Genomic DNA, 19453 nt, shown 5'->3' on the forward strand with positions numbered 1-19453 from the left:
GATCTTTCGTCCGCCGACGTTTGTATGCCGACGATCGGTACGTGTGTACGGGCCTTAACAAGAATGGTGTCCCCTTTGCTTGAAGCCTCCAAGAACCCTCCATGTCACACATGGCAGGAGGCTTCAGGTAATGTGGAACACACTGCATGCTCAATGGAGGGTCATCAGAGGCTGGCTGCTACCAACCTGGGAGAGACAACCGGGCTCCTGGTGACATCAGAAAAGAAGATGGCGGCCTGGGACTGCTTATGGGGAATCACAGCAGTACAGCGCTGGATTTAGGGGCTGAGTGCATATCCCATTTCAGCCCAACCCAGCAGACCAGAGGGGTTACCATCCTCATTACCCAAAGGGAGTCACTGCCACAGGAATGTTTTTTTCTGCCTAGAGTGGGGCTTTAAACTGGTGACAGGGTCTCTTTAAGTTTAGGTTCACTTTAAAAACTAAAGTGGAATAGAGAGGTTTGTTAATGGGAAAAACTTTGTCCATTTTGAGCCACAAATCAACCTTATGTGAGTCTGTCCCTGGAAATCGCAGGGCAGGACATGGAGCAGCTGTGCATAGCAACCAGTCGGCTTCTAGCTTTCATTTTTCAAAGCTTAACTGAACACTGTGAAGCTGGAAGCTGATTGGTTCCTATGCACAGCTGGCCAAGTTGTTGGTGACTGTACACAGAGGCCAGAACTGGGGTTCTTTTCCCCCATCCAGGGACAGCCAGCATGACTCCAGCTTGTGTGTACACCATTCACCGCCAGCCCCAGGACACAGTCTGCTCGGGAACCGAAGTACGACTTCTTCTTTCCACTTGGCTTATGTTTCCATCAGGACATATTCCAGTGAAGCACCCTTCTCTTCCTATGTAGAATACACACTCCCCCCGACCACTCTCCAGACATAGCCAGCCGAGGGAGGAGGCGGCAGCCAGGTAAGAGGCGAGAGGGTGACTGTGTGTGAGGGAGAGGGAGAGGGAGCAATACGAGAGAGCCGGGCACCCCGGGAACACCGAGGAGGGGGAGGCCACATAATGCATGGATTATACCAGGAGGAGGCTCTACTCCATCCCCTCATCATAGAGATCCTCATATACAATCCTTCTCATATATATATATATATATATATATATATATATATATATATATATATATATATATATATATATATATACTCCACCCCCTCATAGAGATCATCATATACAATCCTTCTCATATATATATATATATACTCCACCCCCTCATAGAGATCATCATATACAATCCTTCTCATATATATATATATATATATATATATATATACACACTCCACCCCCTCATAGAGATCATCGTATACAATCCTTCTCATATATATATATATATATATATATATATACTCCACCCCCTCATAGAGATCATCATATACAATCCTTCTCATATATATATATTACTCCATCCCCTCATCATAGAGATCCTCATATACAATCCTTCTCATATATATATATATACTCCACCCCCTCATAGAGATCATCATATACAATCCTTCTCATATATATATATTACTCCATCCCCTCATCATAGAGATCCTCATATACAATCCTTCTCATATATATATATATATATACTCCACCCCCTCATAGAGATCATCATATACAATCCTTCTCATATATATATATACTCCACCCCCTCATAGAGATCATCATATACAATCCTTCTCATATATATATATACTCCACCCCCTCATAGAGATCATCATATACAATCCTTCTCATATACATATATATATATATATATATATATATATATATATATATATATATATATATACTCCATCCCCTCATCATACAGATCATCATATACAATCCTTCTCATATATATATATATATATATATAACTCCACCCCCTCATAGAGATCATATACAATCCTTCTCATATATATATATATATGTGTGTACTCCACCCCCTCATCTAGATCATCATAGACAATCCTCATATATATATATATATACTCCATCCCCTCATCATACAGATCATCATATACAATCCTTCTCATATATATACACAGTGGGTACAAAAAGTATTCGGACCCCCTTAAATTTTTCACTCTTTGTTATATTGCAGCCATTTGCTAAAATCATTTAAGTTCATTCTTCTTCCTCATGAATGTACACATAGCACCCCATACTGACAGAAAAACACAGAATTGTTGACATTGTTGCAGATTTATTAAAAAAGAAAAACTGAAATATCACATGGTCCTAAGTATTCAGACCCTTTGCTGTGGCACTCATATATTTAACTCAGGTGTTTTCCATTTCTTCTGATCATCCTTGAGATGGTTCTACGCCTTCATTTGAGTCTAGCTGTGTTTGATTATACTGATTGGACTTGATTAGGAAAGCCACACACCTGTCTATATAAGACCTTCCAGATCACAATGCATGTCAGAGCAAATGAGAATCATGAGGTCAAAGGAACTGCCTGAAGAGCTCAGAGACAGAATTGTGGCAAGGCACAGATCTGGCCAAGGTTACAAAAAGATTTCTGCTGCACTTAAGGTTCCTAAGAGCACAGTGGCCTCCATAATACTCAAATGGAAGACGTTTGGGACGACCAGAACCCTTCCTAGAGCTGGCCGTCCGGCCAAACTGAGCTATCGGGGGAGAAGAGCCTTGGTGAGAGAGGTAAAGAAGAACCCAAAGATCACTGTGGCTGAGCTCCAGAGATGCAGTCAGGAGATGGGAGAAAGTTGTAGAAAGTCAACCATCACTGCAGCCCTCCACCAGTCGGGGCTTTATGGCAGAGTGGCCCGACGGAAGCCTCTCCTCAGTGTAAGACACATGAAAGCCCGCATTGGAGTTTGCTAAAAAAAACACCTGAAGGACTCCAAGATGGTGAGAAATAAGATTCTCTGGTCTGATGAGACCAAAATAGAACTTTTTGGCCTTAATTCTAAGCAGTATGTGTGGAGAAAACCAGGCACTGCTCATCACCTGTCCAATACAGTCCCAACAGTGAAGCATGGTGGTGGCAGCATCATGCTGTGGGGGTGTTTTTCAGCTGCAGGGACAGGACGACTGGTTGCAATCGAGGGAAAGATGAATGCGGCCAAGTACAGGGATATCCTGGACAAAAACCTTCTCCAGAGTGCTCTGGACCTCAGACTGGGCCGAAGGTTTACCTTCCAACAAGACAATGACCCTAAGCACACAGCTAAAATAACGAAGGAGTGGCTTCACAACAACTCCGTGACTGTTCTTGAATGGCCCAGCCAGAGCCCCGACTTAAACCCAATTGAGCATCTCTGGAGAGACCTAAAAATGGCTGTCCACCAACGTTTACCATCCAACCTGACAGAACTGGAGAGGATCTGCAAGGAGGAATGGCAGAGGATCCCCAAATCCAGGTGTGAAAGACTTGTTGCATCTTTCCCAAAAAGACTCCTGGCTGTATTAGATCAAAAGGGGGCTTCTACTAAATACTGAGCAAAGGGTCTGAATACTTAGGACCATGTGATATTTCAGTTTTTCTTTTTTAATAAATCTGCAACAATGTCAACAATTCTGTGTTTTTCTGTCAGTATGGGGTGCTATGTGTACATTCATGAGGAAGAATGAACCTAAATGATTTTAGCAAATGGCTGCAATATAACAAAGAGTGAAAAATTTAAGGGGGTCTGAATACTTTCCGTACCCACTGTATATGTTAGTCCATATCCTTATAATGGGTTACATATGGGGGGAATGATGTGATCCCTATGTTCTCACAGAGATCACAGCATCTCATCATATATAATTCATGCCCTCATAAAGATCACAGACTATACATTCAGCGGGTAAAATTGGTATTGAACACATCACCATTTTTCTAGGTAAATGTATTTCTTAGGGTCCTTTCATGCGGTGTGCCGTCCGACGAGGTCCGTTCTCTGCTCAGCGGGGGGATCGATCTGCCGATCCCCGCTGAGCAGGCGGATGACGGCTCTTTCTCCACTCTGTGGGTGGAGACGGAACTGTCAGATCCCTGCTGTCCTCTATGGGGAGATCGGATGAGAACAGACCGCCTGTCTGCTCTCATCCGATCCTATCCGATCCGCCAGATGGATGGAAAATAGGGTTTCCATCCATCTGGATTTCATGGATCGGAATCGGATAGCAGCGGGTGTCAGCAGGGAAGTCTCTGCTGACACCCGCTGCCCCATAGGGATGCATGGAGCATCCGATCCGGTCCGCCTGAAAAACCGACAGGCGGATCGGATCGCCCATGTGAAAGGACCCTTAAGGTGCTATTGACATGAAATTTTCACCACATGTTGGTAACTACCCATGCAATCCGTACATACAAAGAATCCAAAACCAATAAGTTCACAAATTAAGTTATATGTAATAAAATTGAATGACACAGGGAAAAAGTATTGAAAACATGAAGAAATGAAGGTGCAAAAAGGCATGGAAAGTCAAGACACCAGCTGAATTCTATTAGTAATTAGCAATACTGCCCCTTGTCACTGCAAATTTCAGCTGGTTCAGTCTCAACTGATGGCCTATAATAAGGTGTCTCATTACCAAGGTGTCACACAAACATCTCATGATGGGTAAAAGCAAAGAGCTCCCTCAAGATCTGTACATCCTTATTGTTGCACAACATACTGATGGCATTGGTTAGAGAAGGATTTCTCAACTTCTGAATGTTCCATTGAGCAATGTTGGGGTCATATTCCGGAAGTAGAAAGAACATCATTTCACCATAAAACAGCCACGACCAGGTGCTCCCTGCAAGGTTTCTGACAGAGGAGTGAAAAGAATTATTAGAAAAGTTGTCCAAGAGTCAAGGACCACTTGTGGAAAGCTTCAGAAAGACCTGGAATTAGCAGATACTATACATAGAAAAATTCCCCTGAGTGTGGGACTTTTTAGTAGGGATGCACCGAAATGAAATTCTTGGCCGAAGCCGAATAATAATAAAATGTTTGGCCGAAGGCCGAATACCGAACGCGGTGTTTTGCATTTTTTCCATTTATTTTGCCAATTTTTTGTCCTCTCTCTTGTCCTCTCGTGTCTCTCTCTCTCTCTCTCTCTTGTCCTCTCACTCTCTCTCTCTCTTGTCCTCTCATGTCTCTCTCCCTAAATGTTACTGTAGGGAATGGGATTCAGTACACACTGCAGCCTTGTACCATAGGGTTAATGTTAGTGACACTGTAGGGATTGGGAAGGATGCTGGGAATGGAAATCAGGAAGCATGCAGGCAGCCTTGTAAATTTTAATTGCAGATACAGGGCACTGGGCAGGTCAGGGTTTATGTGGTAACATCAATTACTCAGTGACAGACAGTCAGTCAGTGTCAGTGTGGACTCGATCAGATTATACAGTGACAGACAGTCTCTCATAGTGGTGGTAGTAGGAGGCTGGAGGTGGACTAGTAGTAGCCTGGAAAGGAGCACAGCCGCATACATTACATTACTCACTCGTGCACTGCAGCCCGCCCCACACATTCAGTGAGTCTTACTCTCCTCCCTAGTTTTTTCAATGGCACATTCAGGAAGCCAATCACGCCGTGAGTAGCGGCACAGCGGAACCAATCAGGTGTGCAGGCACGCGTGATTGGTTTGCTGTGCAGCTAATCACGGCGTGATTGGCTTTCTGAATGTGCCATTGAAAAAACTAGGGAGGAGAGTAAGACTCACTGAATGTGTGGGGCGGGCTGCAGTTCACGAGTGAGTAATGTATGTATGCTCACCGCTGAAGTGTCCCGGCTTCCCCTGCCTAACACGGAAGTCTGTGAGTCCTCCTGTCCTCCTCCGAGTCCCTTCCCCCTGTAAATATCGCCTACGGCCACAGAACGATAGTCAATATCATATCGACCATCGTTCAGCCCTATTATTCGGCACAAAATTATTCGGCCTTTTGACTTATTCGGCCGAACACCGAAAGTGCTATTTTTTCTATTTTCGGCCGAATAATGTTCGGCCGCCGATTATTCGGTGCATCCCTACTTTTTAGGCACAAATTTGAAAACAATTCAACAATATATGCAAAAATGATAATATTTATTAAAGTGACAAAATATAAATATAAACATGGATAAAATCACAGGCAGTAAAAAGGCAAGAATAGAACCGAAAAAGGTTGTAACCATGTAGATGACAGGAACCTGAGCCCGATATATTTCGGAAAATAACTTTTTCCTTCTTCAAGGGCGGTTCTCTTTAGAGGTGCTATGGTTATACTTGCGATATATTATATTGCCTGTTGAACAAGTTAAAAGCAAGCTGGTTCACCGTGTTTGTGGATCCGCATTGTTGTAATATATATCCCGTAAGGTCATGTGTATGACCTATATATTGGGTTTAGCCGTGTCATAGGATGTAAATGAACACTCGTGCCTCCAAGCCAATGTGGCCACCTGAAGTCCCAAGAGAATTGGACACCAAAGCACTGGCAAAGTGGGCCAACTGTACGGCAGAAAAGGGGGATACCTCGAAGGTCTACCAGCAAACAGATACAGTAATGCACTCCACCGCCATGACCTGTATGCCCGCTCACCACGCAAGACTCCATGGCTCAAAAAAAAGCATGTTAAAGCTTGTTTAAAGTTTGCTGCACAGCGTTTATACAAGCCTGGGAGAATATAGTCTGGTCAGATGAGACCAAAATTGAACTCTTTAATGCCATAATATACACCGTGTTTGGAGGTCAAATGGCACATCACCCCAAAAAGACCATTCCAACAGTGAAGTTTGAAGGTGGGAACATCATGGTGTGGGGCTGTTTTTCAGTATACAGTACTCAAAAACTTCATATTATTGATGGAAGGATGAATGGAAAACTATACCAAGACATTATAGATTAAAATCTGCCATCCTCCTGGATGATGAAGATAAAACGACAGTGGACATTTCAGCAAGACAATCATCCCAAACACAAAGCCAAGGAAACTCTCAATTGGTTTCAAAGAAAGAAAATAGAGTTGCTAGAATGGCCCAGCCAATCACCTGACTTGAAACCAATAGAAAATCTATGGAAAGAACTAGAGATCAGAAGTCTTAGAAAAGGCCCAAGGAACCTTCAAAATTTGAAGACTATTCGGGCCAAAATCACACCTGAGCATTGCATGCGACTAGTTTCTCCATACAGGAGGTGTCTTGAAGCTGCCATTACCAACAAAGGATTTTGTATGAAGCATTCAATTTCAGTTAGCATGTTTGATACTTTTCCCATTCCGTTTTATCACACATATCTTAAAAGAGAAGTAAAGGTTTGGGGTATTTCTTAGATTAATACTTACCTAGGTGGATGCAGCATCGGTCCCCCGGCACCTTTACAATGAGAACCGAGCGATTGAACACCACCGACCGCTCAGTTCTCAGAGCTTCCCGAGCAAGGAGCTGCTGACTGTCAGTCAGCAGCTCTCCGCTCTGCCCCCTCCTCACTCATTGGAGCGCTGAGCTGTGGAGGGGCGGGGGCGGCCGGCTGGCTCAGGCTCTTAGTGGCTCGCGATGACGCAGTGCCTGGACCGACTTCTGTGATGTCAGCAAAGAGCAGATTTCAGTCCGCTCTCTACTAAAAACGGTTCACGGGAGTGCAAAACTAACTGCACTCCTGTGATCTATAGGAGAAGTACAGCCAAACGAGCTCTGGCTATACTTCTCCTTTAATTTCTGAACTTATTTGTTTTGGTTTCTTTGTACAGTGGGTACGGAAAGTATTCAGACCCCCTTAAATTTTTCACTCTTTGTTATATTGCAGCCATTTGCTAAAATCATTTAGGTTCATTCTTCTTCCTCATTAATGTACACATAGCACCCCATACTGACAGAAAAACACAGAATTGTTGACATTGTTGCAGATTTATTCAAAAAGAAAAACTGAAATATCACATGGTCCTAAGTATTCAGACCCTTTGCATTGACACTCATATATTTAACTCAGGTGCTTTCCATTTCTTCTGATCATCCTTGAGATGGTTCTACACCTTCATTTGAGTCCAGCTGTGTTTGATTATACTGATTGGACTTGATTAGGAAAGCCACACACCTGTCTATATAAGACCTTCCAGATCACAATGCATGTCAGAGCAAATGAGAATCATGAGGTCAAAGGAACTGCCTGAAGAGCTCAGAGACAGAATTGTGGCAAGGCACAGATCTGGCCAAGGTTACAAAAAGATTTCTGCTGTACTTAAGGTTCCTAAGAGCACAGTGGCCTCCATAATCCTCAAATGGAAGACGTTTGGGACGACCAGAACCCTTCCTAGAGCTGGCCGTCCGGCCAAACTGAGCTATCGGGGGAGAAGAGCCTTGGTGAGAGAGGTAAAGAAGAACCCAAAGATCACTGTGGCTGAGCTCCAGAGATGCAGTCAGGAGATGGGATAAAGTTGTAGAAAGTCAACCATCACTGCAGCCCTCCACCAGTCGGGGCTTTATGGCAGAGTGGCTCGATGGAAGCCTCTCCTCAGTGTAAGACACATGAAAGCCCGCATGGAGTTTGCACCTGAAGGACTCCAAGATGGTGAGAAATTATATTCTCTGGTCTGATGAGACCAAAATAGAACTTTTTGGCCTTAATTCTAAGCGGTATGTGTGGAGAAAACCAGGCACTGCTCATCACCTGTCCAATACAGTCCCAACAGTGAAGCATGGTGGTGGCAGCATCATGCTGTGGGGGTGTTTTTCAGCTGCAGGGACAGGACGACTGGTTGCAATCGAGGGAAAGATGAATGCGGCTAAGTACAGGGATATCCTGGACAAAAACCTTCTCCAGAGTGCTCTGGACCTCAGACTGGGCCAAAGGTTTACCTTCCAACAAGACAATGACCCTAAGCACACAGCTAAAATAACGAAGGAGTGGCTTCACAACAACTCCGTGACTGTTCTTGAATGGCCCAGCCAGAGCCCTGACTTAAACCCAATTAAGCATCTCTGGAGAGACCTAAAAATGGCTGTCCACCAACGTTTACCATCCAACCTGACAGAACTGGAGAGGATCTGCAAGGAGGAATGGCAGAGGATCCCCAAATCCAGGTGTGAAAGACTTGTTGCATCTTTCCCAAAAAGACTCCTGGCTGTATTAGATCAAAAGGGGGCTTCTACTAAATACTGAGCAAAGGGTCTGAATACTTAGGACCATGTGATATTTCAGTTTTTCTTTTTTAATAAATCTGCAACAATGTCAACAATTCTGTGTTTTTCTGTCAGTATGGGGTGCTATGTGTACATTCATGAGGAAGAAGAATGAACCTAAATGATTTTAGCAAATGGCTGCAATATAACAAAGAGTGAAAAATGTAAGGGGGTCTGAATACTTTCCGTACCCACTGTATATATGGATTGCATGGGTTGTAACTGATATGTGGTGAACATTTCATGTCAATGGCACCTTTAGAAAAATAATTACCTGGAAAAATGGTGACGTGTTCAATACTTATTTTACCCGGTGTGTGTGTGTGTGTGTGTGTGTGAGATTATATATTCAATGTCCTCAGTACATAGAGATCACAGTGTGTCTGATATATGGGAGTGCGGTGAGATGAGGACTCCGACACTCTCTGGGTTAGCAGTGTAGGTCAGTGTTGTGCAGTGATGATAACACTTCCGGTGATCACACACAGGGTTCTAAGTGAGTGGATTTCCCTGCAATACATGAGATGGGAAGATCCCCTGCACACAGTACTGGCACACACCACAGTCTGGCAGGGGAGGAGACTTGAGATTCTCTGCTGCAGTTCAGTAACACTTAAAGGTTATGTCCCTTCCCCAACCTGTGACTGGACACTGAAGGAGAAGCAGCATACTGATGAGCTCATCTCTCTGTTGCTCTGCTTTCTCCTCCTATCAACATGTTCCTTGTTAGCATATGAGCACTTCAAGGCTAGGTTCATCCTTCTGAACATGTTACATCCGTATTTAGGGGTGTAAAAAAAAAAAAAAAAAATGTGCATTTATTTTTATTTTTTCAAAAGGTGAACTTCTGCTTTCAGTACACCTGATGGCTGCTAGTGCTGCTTCTCCCTCTCCTTCTGCGCTCTACTGTACAGGCACAGCAGGAGGCTGTTTCGAGGTCAGATTCAGGTACTTGAATTTACAAACAAATATATATTAATAATGTATTAATGATTACAACTGTTTTAATTTGTGTATTTTATATTTGCCTGGAGTACATGTGTAGTAACACAATTCATAGTGTGAATGGGGACATTTAAAGCACAATTCCGGACATAAGTGAAATGTAATGAGTGCGTTGTGCCTCAGTTAGTCCTCAGTCTTGATTCCAGACTCCTCTTCCTAAGTCATCCTGCAGTGTAATGGATTAAAGTCACAGTTTCCTCTATAATCCATGCTAATGTCCTGCTCTGGGGATCAGACACTTTTCCCTAATTTTTTATCTTCTTGGGCACTGGTCCTCTCATTGCCCCGTGAGTTCCTCTGCCTCTGGAGCCTAAGAGAGAAGACTTTTAGAAGGTGTGCACATCAAGCAGGCAGTGATGTGGACACCCGTAGATGGACCTCAAGAAGAAGAGAGAAGGATCATCATGTGACCATGGATTCAGGTAAGTAAAATGGGCATTTGGATATTATTATTATTGGATAGCTTTTTTTTTTTTTTCATACCATTGGTTAGTTAGAGGCGAGTGGGGGGAGGGGTTGCTAATATCCTGTTGTTGGGATTTAAAGCGTAACTCCACTTTTGTTGAGAAAAAAACATTCCCCTCTGGGTGATCTCTGTACATTGGAAGGATTTTAACAACCTTTGTTGCAGATTCCTAACTTTTGTTATTCTGAAGAAATCCCTCTGTGTTTCTATGTACCCATGTGGCAAAGTGAGCCGAATGGGAGTGGTTTCATAATTATCAATCAGCTCTGCACCTGCACAGCACTAATCAGGAAATCTGCTGGGTCTGCATCTCTTTAGATGTGTTCCTATTGGGAGTATCTCACCAAAAATGAAATGTTTCTTCCAGTGGATGCCTGAAATTTAACTTGTATCTTACTGCAGACTTCTGGGAAAATCAGTGAGCCAATCACACAAGCAGGAAATTATGTTTCTGGGGTGTGGTCAGTACACATTCTGTATACACAGCTCCAGGTAGCCATATTGCATTGCATTTTCAGAAAATTACAAACGCTGCAAATTGAAAAAGAAAGGTCATTTTTAACATTCAATTACAATATGATTTGTGTCTCAATATACGCTATAATAATTTTTCCTTTATTTACTTTTTTTATTTCCCCCCACAAAACTGGAGTTACCCTTTAAAATCTGATTTAATCTTACAATTTATTACTGTAATGCACCCAGGTAGATTTAGAAATCTGATCCACTTTTTATTTAAAGTAGATTTAATTTTTTAAATATTTTGGATAGAGTAAGGAAGAGTTATAACCCCTCTCAGATTTTTTTTTTTTTAACCATCTGTGTCTCATTGTGGAGACTTCCCTTCACTTTCTGTCCCATAGTCAAACAGGAAGTGAGAGGAAATCCCTGAAAAGGAAGGGAATTCCTTGGGGCCCCAGGTCATCAGAACTAGTGCCCTTAATTAAAAGAGGCAGATTATGTCTAAAAGCAGTGACCTGCGATCTCCGACTGTCCAACGCATCCATCACCTGAATAGTGAACCATTCAACAGTGCTCTTGCCACCTGAGCAGCAATGTGGGTTAGTGCACTGTTCAGGAGGGGGTTATGGGATGTGAGAGAGAGAGAGCTGGGCCATTGCTTTCTTTGAGAGAGACTTGGTCTGACTCGCCTGATTTCAAGGCAAAGGAGAATTTTAACCCTTACTGTTACACTTACCAGTTAAAGCTGAACTCTAGGAAAATTGAAAAATGGTGCCGTGTAGTGGGGCTGCACTTATACTGCAATGGTTAGTCGCTCATTTAGGTCTAGGGACCTGGAATTTACTTACCTGATCCTCCGTGCTGTTTGACTGGTCTCCACAGGGTCTTCTTTCCTACGTTCCAGCGATCTTGGGTCCTGACGTCATCCAAACCAATGAGCCCTGCATTGGACATGATGACGCTGAGGACAGTCCACTGCTGGAGCATGGGGGAGTGCCGTCTCCTGGAGGAGCAGAGGATTATGTAAGTAAAAGTACTTTTATTCTCCTTTACACTTAGCGAATCATTAACACTTTCAGTTCTGGCAAAACCTCACTGTAAAGGAGAATTTTCAGATTTCCCTAAGTGGAGCTTTAAAAGTGAAATTTTTGCCATGGCTCCTTACCAATCCCCTCTAACCAATTATGTTTGGCTATTTATATAACCCCCCAAACATTGGTGGTCAGCTACTTGGTCACACCAATCTATCCAAGCCTGGATCTCTACTTGTACTCCACCTGACTGTATAATCCACTTCAGTGGTGAAACACAAAGAACATTTCAGCACCCGACATCCTGCTGCCCCAACAGGCAGTGAACCAAGGCCAGCACACGTGACCCTCATGTTAGGCACAGGGGTCCAGAGTTTAATTCCCTAAAATATAAATACATCCGCCTCTTTTAAGTTTTAATTGTGTTTAATTGCATAGTTTCACTAGAGATAGCTTTTTATTATAAGAAAGGACTATATATAATTACAAATGGCACAATTAAAAAATAACTCTACAAGTTATTCATTATGTATGTGAAATAAATTGTCATTTTTAAAATTGCCTACAGTTTTTCACCATGTATTTTTTCCATCACCTTCAGGACAGCACAACTGATGTGCCTATAACTAGACAGGAACACAAAGATTAGTGAATAAGGTAAATCCTAACCCCATTACTTTAGTTATGTGTCCTGTTCCCCACTTTTGATGAACACTTTGCCTAGATCCTGACCTTCTGACAAGGTTGCCCTCCCTTCTACCCTATATGCCTGGATTCTGATCTTCTAACCAGGTTGCCCTCCGTTCTACCCTCTCTCCACTAGCTCATTTCCAGGGTTGCTGTAGGTCATCCTGGCTCCATGTGAGAATACAGAGGTTATTTGTGCTGGATAAAATTCTTTTGAAGCGAATTTGGGAGAAGATGATCCAAGGGCTCCTGTAGCTTTTCAGGTGGACCTTTTTTAAACAACATATAGAACGTCTGGGAACACACGTTGACCACCAACAGAAGTGACATAAGCAGGCTTCAGAATTGGCACCACTGATATCAGCAGGGGCCTCAGATTTTGGAACTGACCAGGAAGTGTGGCCTGATTAAAGAATACCATGGACTGATTAGAGTGCTGGTAGGCGGGGTGGTGTTATTGAATCAAAATCTCCTTTTTTTGCACTCAGTTTAACACATTTTTTTGTTCATTTTTGGCCTGGGAGAATTTCTAAATAGTTCAGAAGAACACATTTCAAACCGGGGGGGGGGGGGGGGGTTCTCAAGACATTCAGAAGAGTGTAAGAAAAAAAAATGACTTAATGCTAGAAGTTCCAGAGTCAAATCCAATAAATTTTTAGTTGTTCTGAAAAAAAACGAATTTAATTTTAGCTTGGCAGAATTATTTTTCCACCCACTGGCTGCTAAACAGCATCCAAGCATCTTACTCTCTGGTATTTATTTTGTGTCTTCTGATCTACATGTTTAAAAAATGTTGGAATTGTATATTATCTATTATTAAAATTGTTACACAGTGGTACCTATAAACTGTATATACCCATTCACCATTAGCTTCTCAAGATCACATTGATTTAAAGGGGAATTGAAACATTTCAGTTTGCAGCCGTGCCTCTTACATTAGCACCCATTGTATTCAAAACCTAGCAGGCTGAAGTGATTGCATTGCATTCTCTAAAGTGGGGTACACACTAGTAGAAAATCTGCCGAAAATTCCTGTCCGAGGTAAAATGGTACGATTTTTGGCTAGTGTGTACACAACTTTCAGCAGCCAATGCCAACATTTTCCACGAAATAAAAACGGAGGGACAAACACCAACATTTTTATCGTCCGTCCGCAGCACGACCAATTTTCATTTGATGTGTATGCAGTACGTCTGCGAAAAATCGGATACAAAAGACCGCCGCGTATGATCTGAAGTTGCTGACGACCCAAAAGTCTAGGAACAAACGTCCCAAAAAAATAAAATTGGACGAGAAATTTCGTGATCATTATGCACTGTCAACTAAAAACGGTAATGAAGGCTGAGCAAGAGAGAGAAAAATCAGAGGATATTTCGTCCAATTTTCATCAAGTGTGTACGAGCCTTTAGATGAGCATTGTCTCTTCTAATAGCAGCTCTACTGGCTGTTCTTCTTAATGTCACCAAAATCTCCAGAATTACATTCTTGTACTCTACAACACTGGATTCCCAGATCATATACTTTTCATTATACAAAGATCTGCATTCAGGGCACGTTCTGAATGATCTTTAAAGTGGCAATACAATGAAATGCCTTAATTCGTTTGGTTACCAGTCTTGGGCTTACGAAAAAGCAAGTATGCACTAGATTTCAAGCATTAGTGCAAGTGTATAGCCATTTCTGATGTATTACTGGTAAATGGTAAGCAATTGAAGGCACTTGATATGACACAGAAGTTTTCCTGGAAGTGGAAACATTATTGGAAAATCTACTGTGATGGGGGGATGGAATGGGTTTGTGGGGCCTTTTGCCACTTATGAGAGGACACAAGTTCCATAGCTCCTGATCTGCAGATCTCTTGGTAAAGCTTCTCAACCTGATCTCCGCACATCACACTCTTGCGCTATGACCCCCTTCTCCACTGAAATTTATTCTCCCCCAGCACCCATCGCAAGGGTGGAACGACAGATCATCTTTTTATAGGTGAAACGTGTTTCTCAGGCTGCACAATGGGAGAAGTGCAGAGTAGGATGAAAAAGACCCAGAACCCAAACTGCAAGATGTTTATAAAGCAGTTCAACTATGCAACACTTATTTTCTGGCCTTGCTACCCAGGGAATGAGGGAAGAACTTTTTATTCTCTGCCATTCTCTTCAAAAGCTCAGAGAACGGACTTCCATGCTGGAGAGCAGGTTCAGCGACATTGATGATTCTATTCACAATATGCAGACTGTAGTTAAATTGTCTCCCCGAAAGACAGAAACAAGTGCCCTAAATCAATGGATTTTGAAAATAGGCCAAGGAAGACTGAGGGATCCAAGCAACCAAAATTGCCAGCGGCAGTTGTCTATTATAAGGGTTTATTAAGCCCATAAAGATGGGGCACATATCTCCAGGAAGAGGTATCGCCAATCTGTGCTAAGAATTATGCAAGATAAGAAAGAGAAAACGCTAAGCATCATCCGAATATCCTCTAGCCAAAAGGGCATAGTTTGCCAACTTATGTAGCCTTTAAAAGGAGGGAGTGTATCTCATCCTCTAGTTATTGTACTTGCCAGATATTTCAACCACAAGGACATTGCTTCGTTGGATAGCTTGGCTCTTGAATGGGGCAAGCTCAGAAGGAAAGGTTTATCTGTCAGCGTAGTATCATTTCAATAGCCTATATATTTTAATAGCAGCTCCCCCATCACCAAACACTTACCTGAATCCATTCTTAATCCAGCGCTCCCCCATCTGCAGCAGCTCTTCTCCCCTCTTACTGGTCTCACAGGCTTTGCTGATGGCGTCAGGAGCCATTGGCTCTTGTTGCTGTCAATCAAATCATGTGAGTGGGGGCGGGGCTGAGTTGCGTTGTGTGTGCGTATATAGACATATTGAGCCTGCAGGAGTGCCCCCATAGCAAGCAGCTTGCTATGGGGGCTCTTGGAAAAGAAGAGGAATGAAGAGTGCTGACTAGGGACCCCAAAAGATGAGGTTCCAGGCCACTCTGTGCAAAACCATTTGTACAGAGCAGGTAAGTATAACACGTTTTTCATTTTAGGAAAAAGCCTGGCTTGCAGTATCCGCTCTAATTCATCCCAAAGATGTTACTATTGGTTAAGGTCAGGACTCTATGCAGCCAATCAAGTTCCTCCACCCCAAACTTGCACATCTACAGTCAGGTCCATAAATATTGGGACATCGACACAATTCTAATCTTTTTGGCTCTATACACCACCACAATGGATTTGAAATGAAACAAACAAGATGTGCTTGAACTGCAGACTCAGCTTTAATTTGAGGGTATTTACATCAAAATCAGGTGAACGGTGTAGGAATTACAACAGTTTTTATATGTGCCTCCCACTTTTTAAGGGACCAAAAGTAATGGGACATATTAACAATCGTAAATCAAACTTTCACTTTTTAATACTTGGTTGCAAATCCTTTGCAGTCAATTACAGCCTGAAGTCTGGAATGCATAGACATGACCAGATGCTGGGTTTCATCCCTGGTGATGCTCTGCCAGGCCTCTACTGCAACTGTCTTCAGTTCCTGCTTGTTCTTGGGGCATTTTCCCTTCAGTTTTGTCTTCAGCAAGTGAAATGCATGCTCAATTGGATTCAGGTCAGGTGATTGACTTGGCCATTGCATAACATTCCACTTCTTTCCCTTAAACTCTTTGGTTGCTTTCGCAGTATGCTTCGGGTCATTGTCCATCTGCGCTGTGAAGCGCCGTCCAATGAGTTCTGAAGCATTTGGCTGAATATGAGCAGATATTGCCCGAAACCCTTCAGAATTCATCCTGCTGCTTTTGTCAGCAGTCACATCATCAATAAATACAAGCGAACCAGGTCCATTGGCAGCCATACATGCCCACGCCATGATACTACCACCACCATGCTTCACTTATGAGGGGGTATGCTTTGGATTATGAGCAGTTCCTTTCCTTCTCCATACTCTTCTTCTCCCATAACTCTGGTACAAGTTGATCTTGGTCTCATCTGTCCATAGGATGTTGTTCCAGAACTGTGAAGGCTTTTTTAAATGTTTGGCAAACTCTAATCTGGCCTTCCTGTTTTTGAGGCTAACCAATGGTTTACATCTTGTGGTGAACCCTCTGTATTCACTCTGGTGAAGTCTTCTCTTGATTGTTGACTTGACACACATACACCTACCTCCTGGAGGGTGTTCTTGATCTGGCCAACTGTTGTGAAGGGTGTTTTTCTTCACCAGGGAAAGAATTCTTCAAATTAAAGCTGAAAGTCTGCAGTTAAAGCACACCTTGTTTGTTTAATTTTAAATCCATTGTGGTGGTGTATAGAGCCAAAAAGATTAGAATTGCGTCGATGTCCCAATATTTATGGACCTGGCTGTATTTCTTTATGGACCCTGCTTTGTGCACTGGTCCAAATCATTTGGTGAAGGGGAGATTATGGTGTGGGATTGTTTTCAGGTTGGGCTTGGCCCCTTAGTTCCAGTGAAAGGGACTCTTAAGGTGTCAGCATACCAAGACATTTGGGACAATTTCTTGCTCCCAACTTTGTGGGAACAGTTTGGGGATGGCCCCATCCTGTTCCAACATGATTGCGCACCAGTGCACAAAGCCAGGCCTTCTTGTCCAACATCAGTGCCTGACTTCATAAATGCGCTTCTGGAAGAATGGTCAAACATTCCCATAGACACACTCTTAAACCTTGTAGACAGCCTTTCCAGAAGAGTTTAAGCTGTTATAGCTGCAAAGGGTTGGCCAACTCAATATTGAACCCTACGGACTAAGATTGGGATGCCATTAAAGTTCATGTCCGTGTAAAGTTGTGTCCCAATACTTTTGACAATCTAGATTGCATCTTGGAGGGAGAGACCTGATCATGCCTACGTGGAGATTTGTTTTTGGTCCTGTTACAACATCAACAAATGGTACAGAATTGGATGTGTTAGCTAGTCAGAATCTTTCTGTTGGAACTTATGTCTCTCTGAGGTTTTCCTGTTGTGTTTTTTTTTTTTTTTTTTTTTTTGGGGGGGGGGGGGGTTTGTTTGGATTTTTTTTTGCTGTATTGTCCTGGAGATCACGAAGTAAAGAGGCAGGCAGGCAGACCTATAAGCAAGGATTTTTTTTTTTTTTTTAATCTTGTAGGACACCAGAACTATACCACACTCATTAATTAGGTACAGAAGAACTGATGTGTTTGCTGTTTTTTTTTGTTTTTTTTTTTATAACTAAGTAGCATTCATTCAGTTTATTTTTGTATTAATCTTTTGTGTTTGTGTCCATTGGTTGGGAATCATCCTAAAAGTCACTGGAAAAAGGTGTTGGCAGTAAATCTGATTTCTCTTTCAGGAGAGCTTTTCTTAAATTTGAAAGTATTATTTGAAGAACTGAATAATAAAGCATTCAGCCCTTAATTTATTCTGCTCTCCAGGTGTCAGTGCATATAAAGGTCCTCCCAAGGGAAGAATGCTCTCTGCTGTGGACACAGGTGTCGGCGTACTGCATGTCTCCAAAAATAAAACCTTCTATTTCTATGAAGAGTCAAATACATCCAAACTGAATTCTACATACAGAGTAGCAAAGTCCCCTGTTATTTAAACAACTATATATCTCAACATTATTTGGATCACCACATTGGCAAGATTACACATATAGTAATATGCTAGGCCCTACCACGGTGTGAGTTTGGGAAATGGATATTGGAATGGCACAAGATTCGCAGCAAGGAGTGTGACGTTTCAGACTACTGTTTCTGGGCAGAGAAGACTGGGATTTGGTTCTCTCTAGGTTTTGAAATATCAGATCGGGGCTTGGAGCTTGAAGTCTCCAAAGTGTCCTTTGTGAAGCTAAAACCCCTACCTGGGAAGATACTTGGGTGAGAAACTTTGTTTTTTCTTTTAGTTTGCTTTTCCTTCTAATAATAGTGGGCTGCAATGGCACAACTTGTTAAAAATGCATCTGCCACATGACCTAACCCCCTTATCAAAATGTACACTATATATATATATATATATATATATATATATATATATATATATATATATATATTGTCAGGGTCCGGACTAGCGGCCAGGGAAGACACTAGGGGTGGATCCTCTGTGTCAGTGAGGGAATGGCGTGGACCGTACCAGGGGACTGGTTCTAAGTTACTACCGGTTTTCACCAGAGCCCGCCGCAAGGCGGGATGGACTTGCTGCGGCGGTAGCAACCAGGTCGTATCCTCCGGTAAAGGCTCAACCTCACGGACAGCTGATTCAGGCGTGGTACAGAAGAACAAGGCAAAGGCAGGGTCAGACGAAGCAGAAGGTCAAGGCAGGCGGCAACGGTTCGTAGTCGGGGGCAACGGCAGAAGGTCAGATACACAGGCAGGGAAAATACACCAAACGCTTTCTCAAGGCACAATGGCAACAAGATCCGGCAAGGACAGGAAGGGGAAGTGGATTTTTATATGTTTTGGGCTGATTGGGTCAGGCACCAATTAGCGGTGCACTGGCCCTTTAAATTTCAGAACAGCGGCACGTGCGCGCCCTAGAGAGCGGGGCCACGCGCGCCGGGAGGAAGCCAGTGCGGGAGCCGAGCGGGAGGTGAGTGGAGTCTGCGGGCAGGAACGTCCCACCGCGCGGACCAACTGTGTGTGAGATGCGGGGGAGCGGTGCTCACGGTCGGGGAAGGTGACCGGAGCGCCGCTACCCGAACAAGAGAAATTGGCCCACGGGACTTTGTGTGAGGTACGTGTTGGTG

The 19453-nt window shown here is 43.0% G+C and overlaps 1 protein-coding gene across 1 annotated transcript in view; it reads left to right on the top strand.

The window, feature by feature from the left end:
* Positions 1 to 680: 680 nt before the first annotated feature.
* LOC309568255 (uncharacterized protein) overlaps positions 681 to 19453 on the top strand; it is a 31553-nt gene continuing 12780 nt past the window's right edge. The window contains exon 1 of the mRNA XM_082273921.1: positions 681 to 925. The gene's annotated coding sequence lies outside the window, so the exon portion shown is untranslated. The remainder of the gene's footprint in view (positions 926 to 19453) is intronic.

Source organism: Pelophylax lessonae (genome assembly GCF_965119305.1).
Source record: "Pelophylax lessonae genome assembly, chromosome: 12".
Lineage (NCBI taxonomy): Eukaryota > Metazoa > Chordata > Amphibia > Anura > Ranidae > Pelophylax > Pelophylax lessonae.